Source organism: Taudactylus pleione, unplaced genomic scaffold (assembly GCF_031769625.1).
Source record: "Taudactylus pleione unplaced genomic scaffold, aTauple2 ptg000041l, whole genome shotgun sequence".
NCBI classification, from domain to species: Eukaryota; Metazoa; Chordata; class Amphibia; order Anura; family Myobatrachidae; genus Taudactylus; species Taudactylus pleione.
The window spans coordinates 9827890-9849313 of NW_028284443.1; the positions used below are offsets into that span (position 1 = coordinate 9827890).

General features: G+C 46.9%; 1 protein-coding gene across 6 annotated transcripts in view; it reads left to right on the forward strand.

Moving 5' to 3' along the window:
• The window catches only part of ZNF800 (zinc finger protein 800), an 80377-nt gene that overhangs the window by 946 nt on the left and 58007 nt on the right, over window positions 1–21424 (forward strand). The gene's annotated exons all lie outside the window — the stretch shown is intronic.

A 21424-nucleotide genomic window follows, 5' to 3' on the forward strand; every position in this document is an offset into this window, starting at 1 on the left:
TATTATATCTCCAAGGGAATGCAGCTTATATGCCAGTGGATGGGATGCCGGCAGTCGAAATCCCGTCGACCGGCATAATGCAGACGCCAATGTCCTGAAGGATATAAGGATACTGGTGTCGGCAGAATCTGTGTCGGCCAGAATCCCGAACGTCCGGACGGCAGTGGGGATGGGGGGTTAGGATTAGGCATCCCCTGGGGGGAGAGTAGGGTTAGGCTATGGGAAGGGGGTGTTAGGCTCCAGTGGGGTGTAGTTCTACAACAGCTGGGGGGTCGCTTATTGCCCACCCGTACTATAGTGTATACCCGGTGTTAGTCGTTGAATTTTAGAATGTTATGGGACATCCATGAAGTGATGGAAGAAAGTGTGGAGGGGGAAAGGTAAGGGGATGAGAGGTAGTATATAAGTATTGTCAGTATAAAAGTGGTATTGTGGACCAAGGTTGAAAATGTTGAGTTTCACAATGTTGACATGATCATTGTGTCGACATTGTGAATGTAATTGGTTACAATGTCATACATGTCAGTTATGTTTAGGGGTAAGGTAGGGTTAGGGTTTAATTATTGTAAAAATGCTCTATCAACATGACCATGTTGGCATTGTTCATGTTGACATTTTGAATGTCAACATTTTGTACCCCAAATGGCCAAATGTGTCAAAGGCTGTTGAGTGGTTCAGGATTTAATGATAAAGTGACCTTTTATATTTAGTGGCAAGAAGGTTATTAGACATCCTGGTCAGATTGAGACAGTTTGAGGGGGTGGAAGGAAAGGAATGTGGACAGGCTTTGGAAGACCAGTTCTAAGAGCTTGGAGGCAAAGGGGAGAATAAATTGGGAACCTCTATAATTAATCAGTGTCCTCACTGTAAACAATCATTGTGCTTGTTATAAACTGCTGTTGCTAGTCTTTTGAGCCGTAAACAACTGAATTTAGTAATGACAATTTATAAATCCATTTAATACATCTAATTGCAACTGACAAGAAATCTATAGCATATGGTACGTTCCGTCATTACAATTAAAGCTGCACTCCTGGTTAAAGTTTTCCAAACTGTTCTGTTACTTTTGTAGAGCCATGGGAACTGCACACTGACATATTGTTACCTGGGGCTACAGCATTCCTGATGTATAGCTGGGCCAATAGAAATTAGCAAGCACAGCACTTGTAGACTTCTGCTCGCAATCTATTTTCAGTGGACTTTTTAAACTGCAGTAAAGCAGCATTCCCATTTTTAACCAGGAGTATTGCTTTAATGATCAGCATGTGGTGACTAGGGAAAGCATTGAGAGCAATGGACCACACCGCTTGTTTGTAAGTTTATGGCAGATTCAACATACAGGGTTATATAAATTTCCTTTATGCCAAAACACTAATTAAAATGTTAGGATAAACCGATATAGGTGGATCAGGTATATATGTAAGCCTCTTTCCTGCCTGGGGTTCACTCTCTGTTCTGGTGCTTTGAGCACACTCTGGTATGTATCTCAGCAGTTTGTTTCATCAGCTGAGTGTGCTAGAAGCACCAGAGCAGAGATCGACACCCCAGGCAGGAAAAAGGAACAGCATGGGTTGTGACAGGTGCAGGATGTTAGAATGAACGTTACATATGCACTTTATTAGAAAGAGATTATTGTGTTAAAATTACTGTTCAAGTTACACACACAAAATCTAGGAGCCAGACCATTGCCTGCGACCAAAATATATGAACACTTGTATAGACTACCACACATGCCCTTCAATGCCCCTCAACCTTCCCACATGTCATCAGACCACCACGCATGCCTCTGCAATGGTTATCTGATTTGCCACATGCTCAAACCTGTCCCCAATTCAAAATGTCACACCGTAGAGCGCCCAATTCATATTATTCCACACTGTAGGGCCCAAATTCATATAAAGCACACTGTGGGGCCTAAGTTTATATTATGCCACACCATAGGGCCTAAATTAATAGTATGCCACGCAGTATGCCCCAAAATCATATTATGCTATACCGTATGCACCAAAATCATATTATGCTATCCCGTATGCACCAAATTCATAAATTTAGATTATAACACTCCGTATGCACCAAATTCAAATTATACTACACAGTAGGAACCAAATCCATATTTTGACACACTGTAGGAACCAAATTCATATTTTGACACACTGTAGGAACCAAATTCATATTATGACAGAGTAGGAACCAAATATTATGCTGCCTAGTACAGTTTCCCACCCGAAAAAGAAACTGTAGCAGAGAGCAGTACCCCAAACATTGTAATACCACTAAAGAAGGTTGTCAGTGTTGAAAATGAAGCAGCCGAAACAGTTAAGGCAGCTTATTAAAGGACCCAGCTGAGGATCCAGCACACACTATGTAAAGCTTGCAATATCAGTTTCAGCAGGCAAACATTACCATGCATCTGTCCATGTTCTGTTATAATGTCCATCCTTTCCAGGATCCGATCAACAAGCCACTCCTGCCCTGGGACCGGCAGTGTCCAGTTCCCCCAGGGATCACACTCCCCCTACATTGTGCTGGCTCGGCAGTGGTAGGCAGGAGAGAAGGACCAGACTCCAGTTAGGGCACCTACATACTCTGGCAGGACAGACAGAGGAGGCGGAGCCACACTGAATGAATATTGTGACACATACTCCTCCATCCTCATGTGACAGATGCGCACCGTCCCGCCAACTCCAAGCAGAGGAGCATTACCCCCTCTCCTAAGTAGCTATGTTAGTAATGCGCCATGCCGAACTGGCAACCAGGATTTGTCGAGCCCTGAGATGCTGTCTGTGATTTACTTGCCATATTTTGGGATTTTTCTCTACTTACATTGAATAATTGTTTGGATATATTTTCACTGTGCTTTGGTGATTGAGGCATCACCAAAGATTTCATATGATTGCTTTGGATCTGAGATGATTACATCTCAGATGTTTCTAAAAGACCACTGATACCCACTTTCTATGTGGATAAGTAGCGGGATTAATGCCTGCCATTCATAATTTAATAAGTTTTTAATCTTCTTATTGTTGGATTCAGATTTTTTGAATCTTGACTTCTTGCTACAGCATTCTACTATGGATGTGTTTTAACAAATTTTATTAAAAGCTAAGTTTTAGTTTCGTTTGGTAGGGTGAGTTCCCCAACTAAGAGAGTACCTCTCTCTTTTCTTTCTACAAACTTTACATGATGCAATTTTATACTTAATGACACAGCTAGTTTTGTTTGGGGTTTATTATCTTCAAAAATATTTTACGTTGATGGGTATTCATTTTTCTTCAACCTTTTTATGGGGTTGTTTTAGTGTGTCCATGTTTTTGGGCATTTTAACAGCAATTTATTAATTTTTTTTTTTTACATTGATCCACATTTTGGTATGCACGTGACAATCAAAAATACAGTAGTTGTAATCTATAATTGAACATTTGAAGTTCATAATAGGTATATCCATTATCTTGCTATTCTTTTTTAACTACGTCATCTATTGGGGAACTTCATGTACTGTCACCCTTTCACAAACTATCACTGATAACATGCTTTTAAGATTAGATACAGAAGTTGTCTTGAGGACAGTACATCAGGTTAACATGTTTGCTTTGATGATGCAGATGAATTAACTGATGAGGTGGTTGAGATGGGCAATAACTGTAGCAGATGAAGCACTATTTGGAATAGGATAGACTAAGTAGAACATTCTTGTTAAATATTTGTGGTATTGTGCAGTCTCCTATTAGTCTTTTATTATTTTAATTTATGGGTGTGGATGCAATTGTTTTTTGTTCGCCCATAAGTGATGGGCACCCAGCGGAGCTATTCAATTGTTTAGCAGAGTGCCGCGGTCACCTATTTCTTATCGCGCTCAAATGCACTGGCTTTATATTAGGGATGTGCAGGCTCGGATAGGTTCGAGTTTGCACGTTGAGTTCGGATTTTTCCCTCCAAAAAAAACGGAACTCAGAAAGAGGCAAAACGTCATCTTGCATGGACGAACATCATCATTCCTAAAGTCCAGGAATGATGATGTTCGTCCATGCAAGATGACGTTTTGCCTCTTTCTGAGTTCCGTTTTTTTGGAGGGAAAAATCCGAACTCAACGTGCAAACTCGAACCTATCCGAGTCTGCACATCCCTACTTTATATACGTAAAGTAGCTAAACCTGTCTAAAGTTCTGGTTAGTGCATCCAAACAGCTCTTTGGGTACCCAAAAGACAGACTTCTCGTGGATCTGCTTGCCATCTCAGCAGGGTGCGATCAGAAATCTTGGCACCCGCGGTACTCACATTCGATTAGAGCAACAATTGAATAGCTCAATCGGGTGCCCAAACAACAATTGAATTCCCCCCTTAGAGTGTGATAAGCAATATGAATATATACTGGAAAATCAATGTTTTACTCCTAGGGAGCCTTTTCTTTGAGGAATATTTTGTCATAAAGTTTTATTAAATTCAACCAATTGGGCTGATGCAATTCATAACGCTGTTAATAGCTCCGGGAAGTTGGTCCCAGAGCTATTCAATTCAGCGTGCTGTTTAGTCCGACTATAACCACTTAAGTCAGAGAATGCCGGTTCTTGCGCCTTAAGGTGGCTGTTTAGTTGCAAGAACTGGCATTCTCTGACTAAAGTGCCAGCTGCGAGGCTGTGAGCGCCGCACTAAGCTGGAAAACAGCCTCGCGGCTGACAATTTAGTCGGCTTACCAGCGAGCTGAATTAAATAGTTCCTGGAGCTGTTAATGGCGCCAATACTGGTTGCTTTCATTTTCCTTTTTTTTTTTTTTTTGTACCTTGTGTGTCTATTTTGTAGTTGATATGTAGTATTTTTTCACCTATGGTTTGCTCTAATACTGTTTTTAATGGTATAATTGACACCTTTGTATTTATGCTATAAGTAAGAGCTCAAGGGTACAACATGTAAATATGTATATCACACTGTTTTTGTATGTGCCGATGCTGTGATAGCTTTACTTTTTAATTGCTATTTGGCGTAATAAAGGAAGGTTCATTTAGATATCTTGCATTTATTACATGCAGGGGGGCCTGTCCCTTGCTTTCTGTACATTTAAGTTGTTAATAGTGCTCAAAATGAAACATTGTTAAATAGAAGCATTTTAAACTGAAACAATGTATCAGTAAATGTACATCTTGTGCGTTCAGGTTGAAAATAAAGTTGAAAGAAAACAGCATTAACATTTGTATATAAAGAAGCGTTCATAGCAATGCAGCTATAGGAAATTCATGCAACTGTTTCAAAGATAAGTATGTCTTTAGAATAGTGTAGTGGTGTAAGTAATTTGGTAGTTATATCTGAAGTTATACATATTTTCACATGGATTCCATTTTAGCTTTTTATTTCTGTCTCGTAAAGTGAAAGGACTAATCAGTTGCTTATGTGTTAATTTCTAAATCTCTGTTTGTTTTAAATTTGTTCTACCACCTACAATTCAGTAACAGGATTCCTCCCCTTGCCTGAACTCCCGAGTTTTTCTTTTATGAAATGTCCACTTTTTAGAAATGTGGTGCCTATTTCATCTAGTTTAACCCTCTGTGTGTCCTGGTGAATTATAGTTTTCAAGTTTATAGTTCAGTGATGATTGTGACTTAATTCACAAAATTCTTCATTTCTTCTTCGGGGTCCATGGGGTCCACAACCATTGCGTTGGGGTATGAATCCCGGTCACCAAACAGTTAACACAAACGAGCTCTCTGCTCCCAGGATGCACCGGGTTTCCTCCTCATATACCCCACCCCCTGTCTCATGTAGCCAGTTCTTCCTGTTCGTTGTGTTCACAACATAGACAGTGGGACTGCGGGAGCAGTCCTGCAGACGAGTAACAAATAAAAGAGAGAGTTTTACTCTCTATCTCAGCGGGTGGTCTGAGCTGTCCTGGAAGCAGCCTTGCACCTGATTGGAGGCGTGCCGGCCACGCGCTGCAACTACCTCCGGCGCCGCACCGCTAGCCTTGGTAGGTCCACGGCTGTGGATTCGGCAGGGGCTCTCATGCCCTGGACCGCAACCGGATCAATGAGATGGCAGGTAAGCAGGTGGTGGCGACGCCCGCTGACGCCGGGACCACGTGGCGGTCCGGCCTCCGGCGGTGAGACTGGCCGGAGGCGTGCTGCAGTCAGGAGGCATACGGCTTGTTCTCCTAGCCTAGACCGCCGGGATTTAATGTTCCTGACCAGCCGGGGCTTGTGGCGGCGGCCAGGTCAGTTTACCGGGCAGGTCCAAGCAGCATAGGGGAGGTACGCTTCCCCGGTGGCCCCTCCCCCAATCCACACGCTAGTTCAGTCCTCTGGCACAGTTGATTGTGGATTGCTCCTCCCAGCCTCCATATAGGGCAGCCAGAGTGTATGTCAGTTGCTCTGTGAACTCTGCTCCTACAAGAGAGGACGCTGGGCAGTCTCCCTGTATGCCTGCCTACTGCTGGTCTAGGTTTTTACAGGGCTCTATCCTACCTGAGCTTGGGCTGATTGTGGTAGTGAGAGCTTATATGCATATGGCTCGCAGAGTATTTATGCATGACATGTGATTGTTGTTTATGGATACTGTTTCTTCTGTAAAAGAACTGTAATTCCTGTATACTGTCACTGTCTCTCCCCTTCCCTTACTACAGGTGTGTGGGTTGAGAGTAGAAAGCAGCACATATACACTCAGAACCAGTGGCATAGTGTTATGTCTAAGGAGTCTGAGGGTCAGGTGGCGGGATCCCTGTTGCTGATATCCTGTATAGCCTGCAAGGCAGGTTTGTCCCCACAGGACTTTCTACAAAATGGGCTTTATGGGAACTGTTTCAGACAGCCACCACACCAATTAAGTTTGCCTGTTTCAGGCCCTGAGCCTCCTTGGGCATCATTTTCTCAGGTTATGGCTCAGGTGGCGGAACGGCTGGCTGCCCCAGTACAACCGGTTTGGGGTTTGCCTCAGCAGATGCATCCTATGCCCATGATGTGGCCGCCTTGGATGGACCCTGCTGCTGGTAAGGTTATGGCATCATCCTCGGGGGTTTTTCAGCCTCAGGCTGTCAAGCCAAAGCAGCCTAAATCTAGGCACCATGTACTGCCTTGGGTACTCCAGGCACCATGGGTACTCCAGTGCCTCGTCCGAGGAGGAACAAGCACAGGACTCTTCGCAGGAGTCTAGCTCCGAGGAGGGGGGTGATCATTTCCCAGTAGCCGATGTCCCTTTTCTGATAAGGGCTGTAAAATCGGTGTTAAATATCGAGGAAGGGGATCTTCCGCTTAGGAAAGCCCCCCTGTTCAAGCACCAGAAGGTGGTTAAGGCAGAATTCCCAAAGTCTGAACATTTATCAGAACTTATGGAGGAAGCCTGGGTCCATCCAGATAAGATAAGCCATTCGTCTAAAAGAATGGCGCTTCTATATCCATTTCCAGCAGAGGACTGTGCCAAGTGGGAGAATCCACCATCAGTTGATGCACATGTGGCACAACTGATTAAACGTACCACTTTGCTAATCCCACCAGTTTTGCTGACGGAAACCACGGATAGGAGACTGGAGACTTGTCTCAAATCTATTTTTTCGCTGGCTGGAACGGCCACCCGCACAGCTATGGCCACTGCCTGGGTAGCAAGAGCTATTGAGGAGTGGGCCAAAACTCTAACAGAGTCTTTACCAGATGCCTCTAAGGAGCAACTGGATATGATCTCCTTTATTAGAGAAGGGGCCTCTTATTTGGGTGATGCCACCTTGGATGCAGTGATCCTTTCCTCTAAAGTTTCAGCTGAGTCCGTGGTGGCACATATGATCCTCTGGTTGAAGGATTGGAGGGCAGATGCCGGGTCCAAAAAGGCCCTAGAATTCCTTCCATTCACAGGAGGTGTTCTCTTTGGTCCAGAACTGGACAAAATTGTATCCTCCATGGCAGCCTCAAAGACGGCAGGTTTGCCATCAGCAACCTCGTCCAAATTGAGGAGGGCATCCTTTCGGGGGTTTCGGCCGCAGGGCAAGGCCAAAGGTCAGCCCTCAGCGATATTTCCACCAAGAAAAGCAGGACTCAGGAAGTCCTGGCAGAACAAACGTCCAGGATCTAGGGTCCAGGATAAACCAGTGGCCTGATGGGACGGGCCTCCCCCTGGGGGATCCCAGGGTGGGGGAGCTGACTGCTTCGGTTCTCAGAGCCCTGGCACCTCACGACGGAGGATGCCTGAGTTCGGGGAGTTGTTTCCCGAGGGTACGCCCTGACGTTTTGGAGGACTCCTCAAAGGTTCTTTTGTGTAAGCCCACGTGTGGGTTCAGAAAGAGCTTTGGCCCTTCAGAAGGCTGTTCTTGCCTTACTAGAATCAGAAGTAGTGATTCCGGTGCCAGAGAATCAGTTCTGAGAGGGGTTTTACTCCAATCTGTTCCTGGTTCAGAAACCGAATGGGTCATACTGGCCTATTCTGAATCTGAGAGAGCTCAACAAATTCGTTCGAGCCCCCGGGTTCAGGATGGAAACATTGCGATCGATTGTGTTGGCAATGGAGCAGGGGGACTATATGGTGTCCTTAGATATACAGGATGCCTACCTTCACATCCCAATCACACAGGCTCATCAAAAATTTCGGTAGGGGAGGAACATTTTCAGTTCCAGGCCCTGCCATTTGGCCTGTCCACAGCCCCTCAGGTATTCACCAAGGTGATGGCAGTGATGATGGCATGCCTCAGACGCCAAGGCGTCAGGATTTTGCCTTACTTGGACGACCTCCTGTTGCTGGGGCAGTCCCCACAGCAGTTACAGGATCATTTGAGGCTGACAGTATCATATCTGTACAGTCACGGCTGGATCATAAACTGGCAAAAGTCATCACCCTGTCCGGTACAACAGATGTGCCATTTGGGAGCGAGATTGGACTCCGTGGTGCAGAAAATATATCTGCCGGAGGAGAAGATCCTTGCCTTACAATCATGAATATGCAGGTTGCTTCGCAACAGGCAGATATCTGTTCTAGTAGCCATGCACGTCCTGGGGTCGATGGTGGCCACCTTCAGGATGGTGGAATACGCTCAATTCCACTCCAGACCACTGCAGCAATTCGTTCTGTCTCACTGTAACAAGGATCATCTAACGATCAGGTCTCAGCTGCTGCGTCTCTCTCCAGAGGTACGGTTGTCCCTGAACTGGTGGTTGCAGACAAAGCATCGCAGGCAGGGTCGCCCCTTTTGGGTGCCGGATTGGACATTGGTCAAAACCGACGCCAGTCTTCAAGGTTGGGGGGTGATGACGGGGTCACACACTTTCCAAGGAAAGTGGTCAGTGACGGAAAGCCGGCTACCGATAAACATCCTGGAATTAAGAGCTATATTCAAAGCTTTAGTGCAGGCTCAGGAAATCTTAAAGGGCAGGTCGGTGCAGATACAGTCAGACAATCGCACCGCGGTCGCCTACTTAAATCATCAAGGGGGCACGAGGAGTCGGGCCGCTTTGGCAGAGGTATCAAGAATCCTGGTATGGGCAGAGACTCATCTGCCCACGATATCTGCCGTGTTCATTCCAGGAATCCTGAATTGGGAAGCCGATTTTCTCAGTCGGCAAGAGATAAATGCAGGGGAATGGGCCCTACATCCACAGGTTTTTCTGTGGACAGGTGGGGTCTACCAGAAATAGATCTGATGGCATCAAGAAGGAACAACAAGATTCCCAGGTACGGATCCTGGACAAGAGATCCGAGAGCCGAGTTTGTAGACGCACTGACAGTAAAGTGGCGTTACAAGATGGTATATCTGTTTCCCCCGTTTGCTCTTCTGCCCAGAGTTGTCAGAAAGATCAAACAAGAGGGCAGCACCGTCACATTAATAGCTTCGGCATGGCCAAGACGGCACTGGTTCACAGATCTACCGTCTCTTTCCATAGACACTCCATGGCCTCTCCCATTGAGACCGGATCTGTTGAGACCGGATCTATTGGTACAGGGTCCCTGCTGGTACCCGGATCTTCATCGGCTATCTTTGACGACATGGTTCTTGAGGCCTCCGTCTTGAGAAAAAAGGGTTTTTCCGAGTCTGTTATACGGACGATGCTGAAGGCACGGAAACCATCCTCAGCCCTATAAACCATGCCATATTATAGGGTTTGGCATACTTTCTTTCAGTGGTGTGAACTGAAAGGGTATGATTCACATAAATTCCTGATTTCCAGAGTGCTTGATTTTCTTCAAAGCGGTCTGGAAAAAGTGCTCCGCCTGGCCTCTTTAAGGATACAGGTGTCAGCTCTTTCAGTCTGGTTCCAACATAAAATTGCTCTGAGACCGGATATAAAGACCTTTTTTCAGGGGGTGTTGAGGATTCAACCTCCCTTCGTTTCCCCGGTTGTTCCGTGGGACCTGACTCTAGTTCTGAAGGTTTTACAGGCTCCTCCGTTCGAGCCTTTAAATTCAATAGACATCAAGTGGCTAACAGCAAAGACGGTATTCCCCATTGCTATGGCATCTGCACGTAGCGTGTCGGATTTGGCTGCGCTTTCCTTCCGGGAGCCGTTCTTGATATTTCATCAAAATAGAGCAGTACTACGTACTAGGGAGGGTTATCTTCCGAAAGTGGTGTCTAAATTTCATATTAATGAAGAAATAGTAGTTCCAGCATTTCAGGGCACAAGTCTCTCACAAGGTGAGGCTTCCCTGGATGTTGTCCGTGCGTTGAGAATTTATGTTAAACGCACGAGCAAATGGAGGAATGCTTAATGGTTGTCATAAGCGTGGCTGGCCAGCCAATAAACAGACACTGGCCAGGTGGATTCGCATGACAATTTCATTGGCTTATACACAGGCTGGTATGCATGTGCCGGATTCAGTGACGGCACAATCTACTAGGGCGGTAGGTCCATCATGGGCGGCCCGCCGGGGTGCTTCTGCTGAGCAATTATGTAAAGCAGCCACATGGTCTTCCATCCATATCTTTGTCAAATTTTATACCTTTAACACTTTTGCCTCTCAGGATGCCTCCTTCGGGTGTAAGATTCTCCTCTCTTCCGAGAGTCAGGAGCGTCCCTGCCCGTAGGGTTAGTGCTTTGGGATATCCCCAACGTAATGGCTATGGACCCCGAAGAAGAAAATAAGAGTTATGGTATAACATACCTTTGTTAACTCTTATTTCTTCGTGGTCCATGGGGTCCACAGGACGCACCTGTAGTTCTGGGGGAGGTTTTTCCGTAGTTCTGTTTGGTGACCGGGATTCATACCCCAACGTAATGGCTGTGGACCCCATGGACCTCGAAGAAAAAGAGTTAACAAAGGTATGTTATACCATAACTCTTATTTTCAGCATAAATTAGATTTTCCCGTCTGGCTTAGAAACGAGAGAATGCGTTTTCCCCTTGAATTTAAGAACTGAAAGAGTCTATGTAATGTGTTTAAAGCTTTTTTGCTAGCATACTTTGACCCACTGGTCTAATGGCTCCTACATTGCCACATGAAGACATTAGTATATGATGGATCCATGTGGCATCCAAAGCCCATACTGCTGCTTAAAGGAAACCATTTAGATTAGTTTTACCATAAACTATTGATTGGTCAGTATGTTAAGATGTCTCAGCTTTCTAGGTAGCTGTTTTGCTCTTTGCATTTACATGTATGGCACTTTTTATCTAGAAACTTGGGGCCCTATTCAGACCCGCTCACTAGATGCGTTCGCACACAGTTGTCAGCTGAAAAAGTATGCAAATCCCACGACTCAAGGAAAGACATTAGCAAGCCCACTATGTCTTGCGTGCGATCCCGGTGTGTATTAAGACGCCCACCAGCCTGTCATAAGACGCTCACTTTCCCTTAGTAATACACATGATCTCCAGGAAGTGTATTCAACAATCGGTAACATCGGACCCATACGCAGCACTTGTGGCTGACCATAACATACAAGCACTGCGAGTGCTTCAGTGTGTAATTCAGCCATGTGACATGTATTATGACGCTGCGTCTTAATTATGTATTCCCCTGAAACTGCGTTCAAATGCACAGAATCGCCTGTGTTAGCACCACCACACTCCCATCAATCTAGCCCTGTCACCACCCACACACGGCACGACCTGTCACACATTTTAGCAAGGCATCTATGTACAGGGTGCGAACGCTTCCTGATCGCTTGGACTAGTTCGCGTACGCGCACTACGTTTTATACGCATGCGCAGATTGCAAACATCGGCAGGCTACGTGCGAATGCAGCCTGGCGAGCGGGTCGGAATGGGTATGATATACCGCCGGCCGATTCCCGTCAGCGGCAGCCGACAGGAGCAGAGTGTGAAGCAGTGGAAGCCCGACCATGCTGGAAATCCCGATCGTGGCTAGGTAAGTATCTGCTAACCTAACCTAACCCCCCTAACCCTAACTCTCCTTAGGGGTGCCTAACCCTAACTTCCCCCCCAAGTGCCTAACCCTAACCACCCCCTTCCCCGCTGCCTAACCCTAAGTCCCCCGGGGGGGGTGCCTAACCCTAAGTCCCCCCCGGGGTTGCCTAACCCTAACCCTCCCCCTAGCCTAACCCTAACCCTCCCGGGGGGGTGCCTAACCCTAAGTCCCCCCCGGGAGCCCTAAACCTACCCCTCCCCCCCGCGTCTGTCCGCTCGCGGCACCCCGGCATCACTACGATCGTGATGTCGGGCGCCGGTCTCCCGGCGTCGGGGATATGCGAGTGTCTACATCTAGACGCCCGGCATTTCACCCATGCCCGGGATAAGACAGTCGGGAAGCCGGCTGCCGGTATTTAGGCAGTCAGCTTCCCGATTGCTTCCCAGAGGGTCTGAGTGGGGCGCTTGGTATCCAGAAAATGTTCCCAAATTAATGTCATACATATAGTCAGTGGTCCCTTTATTAGTTAAATTGCATAAAAACAGATGTGGTAAGTTGTTCAGACAGAACACCTGAATGGGGGAAAAAAAATCACTACTTCAGTGTGCCACGCTCCAGTGCCCTAATTACCATTTCAGTGTGCCACGCTCCTTTGTCCTAATCACCACTGCAGTCTATCATGCTCCATTGTCCTAATCATGTAATGCTCCAGTGTAAATAAATAAATGGAGTCAATGCATGTGTGCTTATACATCATTACTGCAGTCATGCCAAACAGCCCCTCTTGGTGCGCCAGGTCCGGTGAGACTCGGATAACGTAGTTTTTGTGTGTCTTTTTGAAATGCTTCTAAGTCGCAATGTGCAACTAGCAGTGGCGTAACTACAGCCCCCGCAGACCCCGCGGTGGCTTGGGGGTGCGGAGGCTTGCGGGGCGCGGTGGCTTGGGGGCTGCAGATTCCATGCGGCCTAGCTGTCCGCATGAAATCTGCTGAAAATGGGCCCTCTAAAAATGGTCGCTGCATAGGAGGAGACATACACTAGAGGTCCTACTGGACCTCTAGCGTCTATTACTGTTAGGCACCCAGGGGCTCCCTGCTGTACTGTGCCAGGGATACGGAGAGGTACAGACAGGCAGGGCCAGACTGGCCAGATGGGTCTGTCTGGATTCCGCAGCGCAGCCTCCCTACCGGCAAACTGTCCGCTGCTCCGCCTCCTTGCGATGCTGTCCTCCGCATCGCCTCCCTCCCATCAGTTTCCTCAGCTCCGCCTCCCTTTTGTCACTGTGTGCGTGTGCACGCTCGGGGAGGGGAACGTTGAGGCAGCTGATGAGGACGCTGTGTGTGAGACGGCTCAAAGTTTAAGCTGCCACTGTATTCTGCCTTCATGCCCTGGCACTGGGGACCCGATTCCCTATCCCAGCGATGAAGATGTGTGTGTTCCTGCTGGGTGCTGAGCCACCGCGGAGAGCCCACTGCCTGCCTTGAGAGGGGGAGGAGAAGCAGCCAGTCTCAGGCAGCCCTGACCTGCTTGGTGCCGAGCCGCCCACGGGGAGCGTTTGGGATGGGAAGGAGGAGATGCAGCCGGCCTCTGTCAGCAAAGGGGGACTGAGAGGTATTGTAACTGGGGCAAAATAGTGTGAGCACTGTGAGGTGCAGGGAGTAGGATAGGGAAGCAGGTAGTGTGAGGGGGGGGAAAGCAGCTAGTGAGAGGCGCAGGGGGTGGGGGGAAGCAGCTAGTGAGAGGTGCAGGGGGTGGGGGGGAAGCAGGTAGTGAGAGGCGCAGGGGCGGGGGGGAAGCAGGTAGTGTAAAGCGCAGGGGGTGAGGGTGAAGCAGGTAGTGTGAGGTGCAGGGTGTGGGTGAGAGAAGCAGGTAGTGTGAGGCACAGAGGGTGGGAGGGAAGCTGGTAATGTGAGGCACAGGGGGTGGGTGAGAGAAGCAGGTAGTGTGAGGCACAGGGGGTGGGGGGGAAGCAGCTAGTGAGAGGGGCAGGGGGGGAAGCAGGTAGTGTGAGGTGCAGGGGGTGGGGGTGAAGCAGGTAGTGCGAGGTGAAGGGGGTGGGTGAGAGAAGCAGGTAATGTGAGGCACGGGGTGGGAGGGAAGCTGGTAATGTGAGGCGCAGGTAGTGTGAGGCACGGGGTGGGAGGGAAGCTGGTAATGTGAGGCGCAGGGGGTGGGTGAGAGAAGCAGGTAGTGTGAGGTTCAGGGGGTGGGAGGGAAGCTGGTAGTGTGAGGCTCAGGGGGTGGGAGGGAAGCTGGTAATGTGAGGCGCAGGGGGTGGGTGAGAGAAGCAGGTAGTGTGAGGTGCAGGGGGTGGGGGGGAAGCTGGTAGTGTGAGGTACAGGGGGTGGGGGGGAAGCTGGTAGTGTGAGGTGCAGGGGGTGGGTGAGAGAAGCAGGTAGTGTGAGGCACAGTGGGTGGGGGTGAAGCTGGTAGTGTGAGGCGCAGGAGGTGGGTGAGAGAAGCAGGTAGTGTGAGGTTCAGGGGGTGGGAGGGAAGCTGGTAATGTGAGGCGCAAGGCGTGGGTGAGAGAAGCAGGTAGTGTGAGGCACAGTGGGTCGGGGGGAAGCTGGTAGTGTGAGGCGCAGGGGGTGGGTGAGAAGCAGGTAGTGCGCAGGGGGTGGGTGAGAGAAGCAGGTAGTGTGAGGCACAGGGGGTGGGGGGGAAGCTGGTAGTGTGAGGTGCAGGGGATGGGTGAGAGAAGCAGGTAGTGTGAGGCACAGTGGGTGGGGGGGAAGCTGGTAGTGTGAGGCGCAGGGGGTGGGTGAGAGAAGCAGGTAGTGTGAGGTGCAGGGGGTGGGAGGGAAGCTGGTAGTGTGAGGCGCAGGGGGTGGGAGGGAAGCTGGTAATGTGAGGTGCAGGGGGTGGGTGAGAGAAGCAGGTAGTGTGAGGCACAGGGGGTGGGGGGAAGCTAGTAGTGTGAGGCGCAGGGGGTGGGTGAGAGAAGCAGGTAGTGTGAGGTGCAGGGGTTGTGGAATAATGTGTAAGGGGCATTCCGGTGTTTGGCATAATGTGTAAAGGGCATTACCATAAGGAGGAAGAATACTGTAAACTGTCTAGGGGGTTCTCTGAATCTGTATACGAAGTGCTACAATGTAGTGGCTGCAGCTTTTTAAATCCAAATTCCATTGTGCATCATATACTGACTCAGGAGGTGCACACAGATATACAAGTGTCACATATCAAATTAATAAGCAGTGTCTGCTGGTGCATCCTAGTTGCACCACATTTCGGCTAAGACACATTTCAAGAAAAAGACAACCAACTCTAGCAAAATTGCACGGGACCTGGCGGCTAACTCACGCCAGGCAAGTCACGTTGCTTGGTGTATTGAGGCTAGATGTATGAGGACACATCTGTACACCCTGCCTTGTGTTAGTAGTTCAGACTGGTGATGGTGGTGTAATAGTGTATGAAATAATTTTTTGACAGACATTATGGCCCTGATTCAGAGCCGGACGCTCTGACCAGAGCGCTCGCACTGAATCAGGGCCCGCCTCCATAAATATGGAGCGTCCTCCTGGACGCTCGTATAGCTGTGAGTCACCACCCACAGCATATACGAGCGTGCAGGATGATGGTCGCGATGGTCTTGACCATCGCCACTGCGAGCAGAAGCCTGCGGTTGAGTTTCTCAACCGCAAGGCCAGGAGTGATTTTGGCTCTATCAGAGCCAAAATCACTCCCACTGACATCACTAGTGATGTCAGTGGGGCCGGCTTCTGACGGTAGGCGTTCCCTTGGGAACGCCTCCGTCTGGCAGGCACGCTCCCGGCACGCCTACCAAAGGGGGCGTGCTGTCAATCAACATCGACAGCACGCCCCCTTTGATCAGACACTGCGAGCGAAGGAAAGTCCTTCGCTCGTCGCGTCTCGCGCATGCGCACGACGGAGCTCCCTCCGTCATGCGCAGTGCAGACCATCGACCCACTTGCGAGCGGACAGCTGCTCGCGAGTGGGTCTGAATCAGGGCCTATGCCCCAAAATCCCAATAGAGCATTGTTTAGATGTTGCTCACTTTGTGAGTCAATTTATGGCCACAGTTTTACCCATCTTCTAAAGGCTACTGTTAGAATGACAATGCACCCATGTCACAAAGCACACACCATTTCAAACTGTTTCCATGAACATGATAATAAGCTCAGGGCCTGATTCAGACCCGCTCGCGAGCGCTATGCACTCGCAAGCGGGTCAATGGTGCCGGCTCCGTCGTGCGCAAGTGCGAGACCCGGATAGCGATGGAGCAATTCGTCGCTCCAGATCTCGTACCAAAGGGAGCGTGCTGTCGATGTTGAGTGACCGCACGCCCCCTTTGGTGGGCGGGCCAGGGACGTGGCTGCCCAGACGGAGGCGTTTCCCATGGGAACGCCTACCGTCTGGGGCCGGCCCCACTGACCTCACAAGTGATGTCACTGGGAGTGCTTTCGGCTCTGTTAGAGCCAAAGCAATCTAGGGCTTGCTGCAACAAGACCCTACCACAAGGGTCTCATCGCAAGCGCGATGGTCTTGACCATCGCAACCATCTTCCTGGCCGCTCGCTATAGCTGTGGGTGGTCACCCACAGGCGGCCGCTCTATAAAAAACCAGAAGGCCGGCCCTGATTCAGAGCGAGCTCTCTGTCAGAGTATGCGGCTCTGAATCAGGGCCTCAGTGTACTACATTGACCTCCACAGTCACCACATCTATGAAGGAGCAACTGCATGATCTATCATGTCAACATGAACCAGAATCTCTAGGGTGATTCTCTGTGTGACGCACAGGACATTTACATACATTCAAGTACGTGAAATGTCTACATACCTCAAATATATTTTTTTTTCTGGTGTCCAAATCTAAAATAATTCGTTGGTAGAAAATTTACACCAGAAAAAAATTCACTACAGCAAACTGTGCCTTTTGGAATTTTTAAAAACTCTGCCTGATGCACATTTAGTAATGTATTTGTGGTATTACAGTATTGTATATCACATTTAGGGACCTGTGTATCAAAGCTTGATGAGAGAAAAAGTATTAACCAATCAGCTCCTAACTGTTATTTTTCAAACACAGTTTATAAAATGTAAATTAGAAGCTGATTGGTGATTTATAGCTCACAATTTTCACTCTCATCAAGCTTTGATACATAGACCCCTTAGTAATCTATTTGTGGTATTACAGTATTGTACAGTCAGGTCCATAAATATTGGGACATTGACAGAATTTTCATATTTTGGCCTCTATTCACCACAATGGCTTTGAGATGAAACAAACATGATGTGCTTTAACTGCTGAATTTCAGATTTAATTTGAGGGTAATTACATCCAAATCAGGTGAACGGTGTAGGAATTACAACGGTTTCTATATGTGCCTCCCACTTTTTAAGGGGCTAAAAGTAATGGGACTATCAACTCAAAAGCTATTTCATGGACAGGTGTGGGCTATTCCCTCGTTATTTCATTATCAATTAAGCAGGTAAAAGGTCTGGGGTTGATTCCATGGAACATTTTTTTCTCAATAATAATTACATTTTAAACAAAGTTGAATTTATCTTTCAAAAATAATAGTTCATGCCAGTAATAGCTGTTTTTTCAGATGCAAAATGTTTTAATTTAAAACATCCACATAAAAGAAACGTTCCATATTATTTGATGTTTCATTGGTTTTATTAAACATGGGAGGATGTCAGAGGACTATACCGAGGAGGGAAGAATGTCGGAAAGTAGAAATGATCACGCTGGAAACTGACTTTTACCTTGTATATCACTAATTTAAAAGCAGTCCGTTTCTTTACAATACAAGGGATAGTCTGACCCCAAACAGTGCATATTTTCCAGGTCTCCTCATAGATTTGCAAGTGAAATAATTAGCTCCACCTGTGGACCTATTAAAATGTGTCAGTCAGTAATAAACACACCTGTGCACCTGCTGGGTGACCTGTGTGGGGTCTTGAGGACCGAGTTTGAGAACCCCTGGTCTACCTGAATCTTAAACCTCTTACAACAAAGAGACAAAAAATGACATAAATACAGCATTTATTGAGGAGAGAGATTTATTTTGACATGTTGTGACCCTAAATAAATACACAGAACAATTGGTATGATACATCACTGACTGGACAAGGGAAACCCTAGTGTTGTTATTTAACATTTCATTTCTCATTCACTGACCTCTTTATTATCACAGGACTCTAAGGGGCAGATTCAATTAGTCACGATAAAACGAAAACTTAACATCTGAGAAATTTTTGCGCTATTTGTGTGTTTTGGTGTGATATTTTCGTGTCTTTTGGCAATGCTCGTTCCCGGTTTTTGAACTATCCTATTACAAAAGATGCAAAAACGCATTTGTGCTAAAACTGCGCGTGGTGAAACCAGCAAAAAGTACAGCACATTTTTTGTGGGAAATCAGTCTGTACCCCATAAAGAGCCTAACTGCCATAGGAAATCAATATAGAAGTGTATTAATAGCCCTAATAAAGGTATCTTGGGTTATTAAATTGTGTCAAAGGTCTGTTTATATGCATGTATAAGTGTGGAAAATGATGAAAAGCAATATTTTTTCGAGAAAATAATTGCTGCAGTTATATTAGGAGTACATTAAAATGGGTGCAAGTATATTTTTTTGTCTATAAAGTGCACTTTTACATTTTTTTAAAAATACACCTGCTGCAGCCACCTGCAATCTTTAAAACACCTGTCCCATCCATAGAGCCCCCCAAAATACCTGACTGACTACTTTAAACCCATTTTCAACACTTTTTACATTTTGACCCCAAAAATGACATGTCATTATTAGGTTGAATTAAGTTAAGTACCAAGTCCCCACATTTTTAGCCAAAAATAGGTATTTTGCTCATTTTTTCACCTGCTCTGAGATGGTGAAATCAGTTAGCTGTTTTTTGTCATGCGAAAACTTTTGCAAGAGGATTGCACTTTATAAGCAGTTTTGTGTGAAAAATTCGCACCTGCAAACACTTTTCGCCAAAATGCGGCTTTTCGCGGCTGATTGAATTTGGCCCTAAGTTTTTAATATTAAATTAATAAACATAATATGAATTTACTTTACACTTTATTGATTTTGAAGGTTATTTTTTCTCTCCTTTGTGTATTAGGAGGATGATGTTAGGACAGTGGGCCTGATTCGGATTTGTACGCATACCCAATGATTTACCTACTAATCTGAAGGTGGGGCGCCTATCCATGCTCAGGACCCATTCTGTGCATGTCGCCTCCGTTTTGTGGAGTGCCAGATGGCCGATGTTAATGCAAGTGATCTGACGGGCGGATCACTGAAGCATGCAGCAGGCGTTTTTTTTTTTACTACAGATGCCTCCTGCTGCATTAGCAAATGTTAGCATCGATATTGCGTCCAAAGACGCAGCAGCAATGCTAACTCCGTCCACATCTGAATTAGGCCCAGTATCCAGGGCAGATAATTTAATAATCTGCACCCTATTTGCATTGTAATGGAGAGTGGGTTCCTCTAAATTAATAAACTTGGGACAGCTAACATTGCCGCTCAGTGTACCCTCTCAACATTGGGGAGGGCATACCACACTTATTCCTGGCACTTCAGCAATGTTACCTCCCCCAATCCACCAACACTTGATATGCTTCTTTATTATAAGAGCAGTATGCCTACTTTAGTGTTTTGACGGCTATTCTAATTTATTATGGTTTCCATGGCATTCGTCTTAGGGCCTTGATATCAAAGGGAATATCCGTAGTGATGAAATGGGAACCTGATGCACTACATCCTTGCGCATATAGTTTTTATGTAAAAGCATTAGTGGTAAGAGAGGGCATGGTAAGTGCTGATGGCAAGTGTATAAGATCACCCAATACTGCTGGGGTATCCCAGCTGCATTCAGATATCAAACACTTGGTTTTAGTTGGGCATGTCTAAAAAGCCTTCAGTGGGTGCACTTTCAGTTATTGGGGGAGATGTATTAAGCCTTGAAAATTGATAAAGTGGATAGTGATAAAGTACCAACCAATCAACTCCAAACAGTCACTTTACAGACTGTGCTTGAAAAATGACAGGAGCTGCTTGGTTGGAACTTTATCACTCTCCACTTTATCACATTTCTAGTCTTAGTACATCTCCCCCAGTCAGAATTCCGAACTATTAAATATATTTATACTAGCGACCCTGGATTCTCACAGGAACCATTTTGAATTTATGGCGATAGTCTTTTTTAACCTTGTAGACGACATTAGTCGTTTTCCCTCCTGACGTCAACATACAAAGATTTAATTTTGATGTGACACGCACAAGGGCCACATTAAGTATCTGTCCCTGTGCTTTATTTATTGTTATGCCAAAGCAAACTCTTATCGAGAATTGGACTCGCATAAATGAAATAGGAATGATAATAAAAGGGAATAACTCATCAGTAATCAGGTCTTACATCAACTTTTCTGGAGAAACCGAATAATACATATCAATCTCTACATGGCATAAAATAAAGTCTGTTGTTGTGATTTGTCTATAGGCAACGTAAGCCAAGAAAGTGCACGGAAGTCCGTTTTTTCATGGACTTGTTCACTAAAATTGTCACTACTCTGCTCCCTTTTGTCATACACCTAAACCAGGGGTGGGGAACCTTTTTTCTGATGAGGGCCATTTTGATATATATAACATTATTCGCGGGGCCTGGTGCAGGCCACACCCCCTCCGTGTGACGTCACGTGGGGGCAGGACCACAATTGCCGGCGATTACAGTGCTCCGGGGAGCTGTAAGGGTAGTGGTGTGACCGTCTGAAGTGTTCTAAGGATGCTCCAGGTGGCACTGCTGCAGAGTGCCATTCTAGGCACTCTTGCTAGCCAGATGAGGTTAGCAGAAAAAAGCTCAGAGGGCCAGAACAAATGAGGTTCCCCATCCCTGACCTAAACCTTTCTCAACAAATACTCTATAGAATAGTGAAAACTGCATCAATATCCGTCCTGTGGTTCTCGATATAAGCCCCAAAAAACAGACACAGGCTGGGTACACACGTAAAGATTTTGGCCCTGATTCAGACCCACTTGCGAGCGGCTGTCGGCTCGCAAGTGGGTCGATGTTCTGCACTGAGCATGCGCACGACGGAGGGAGCTCCGTCGTGCGCATGCGCCAGACGCGACGAGCGAAGGAAAGTCCTTCGCTCGTTGTGTCTGATCAAAGGGGGCGTGCTGTCGATG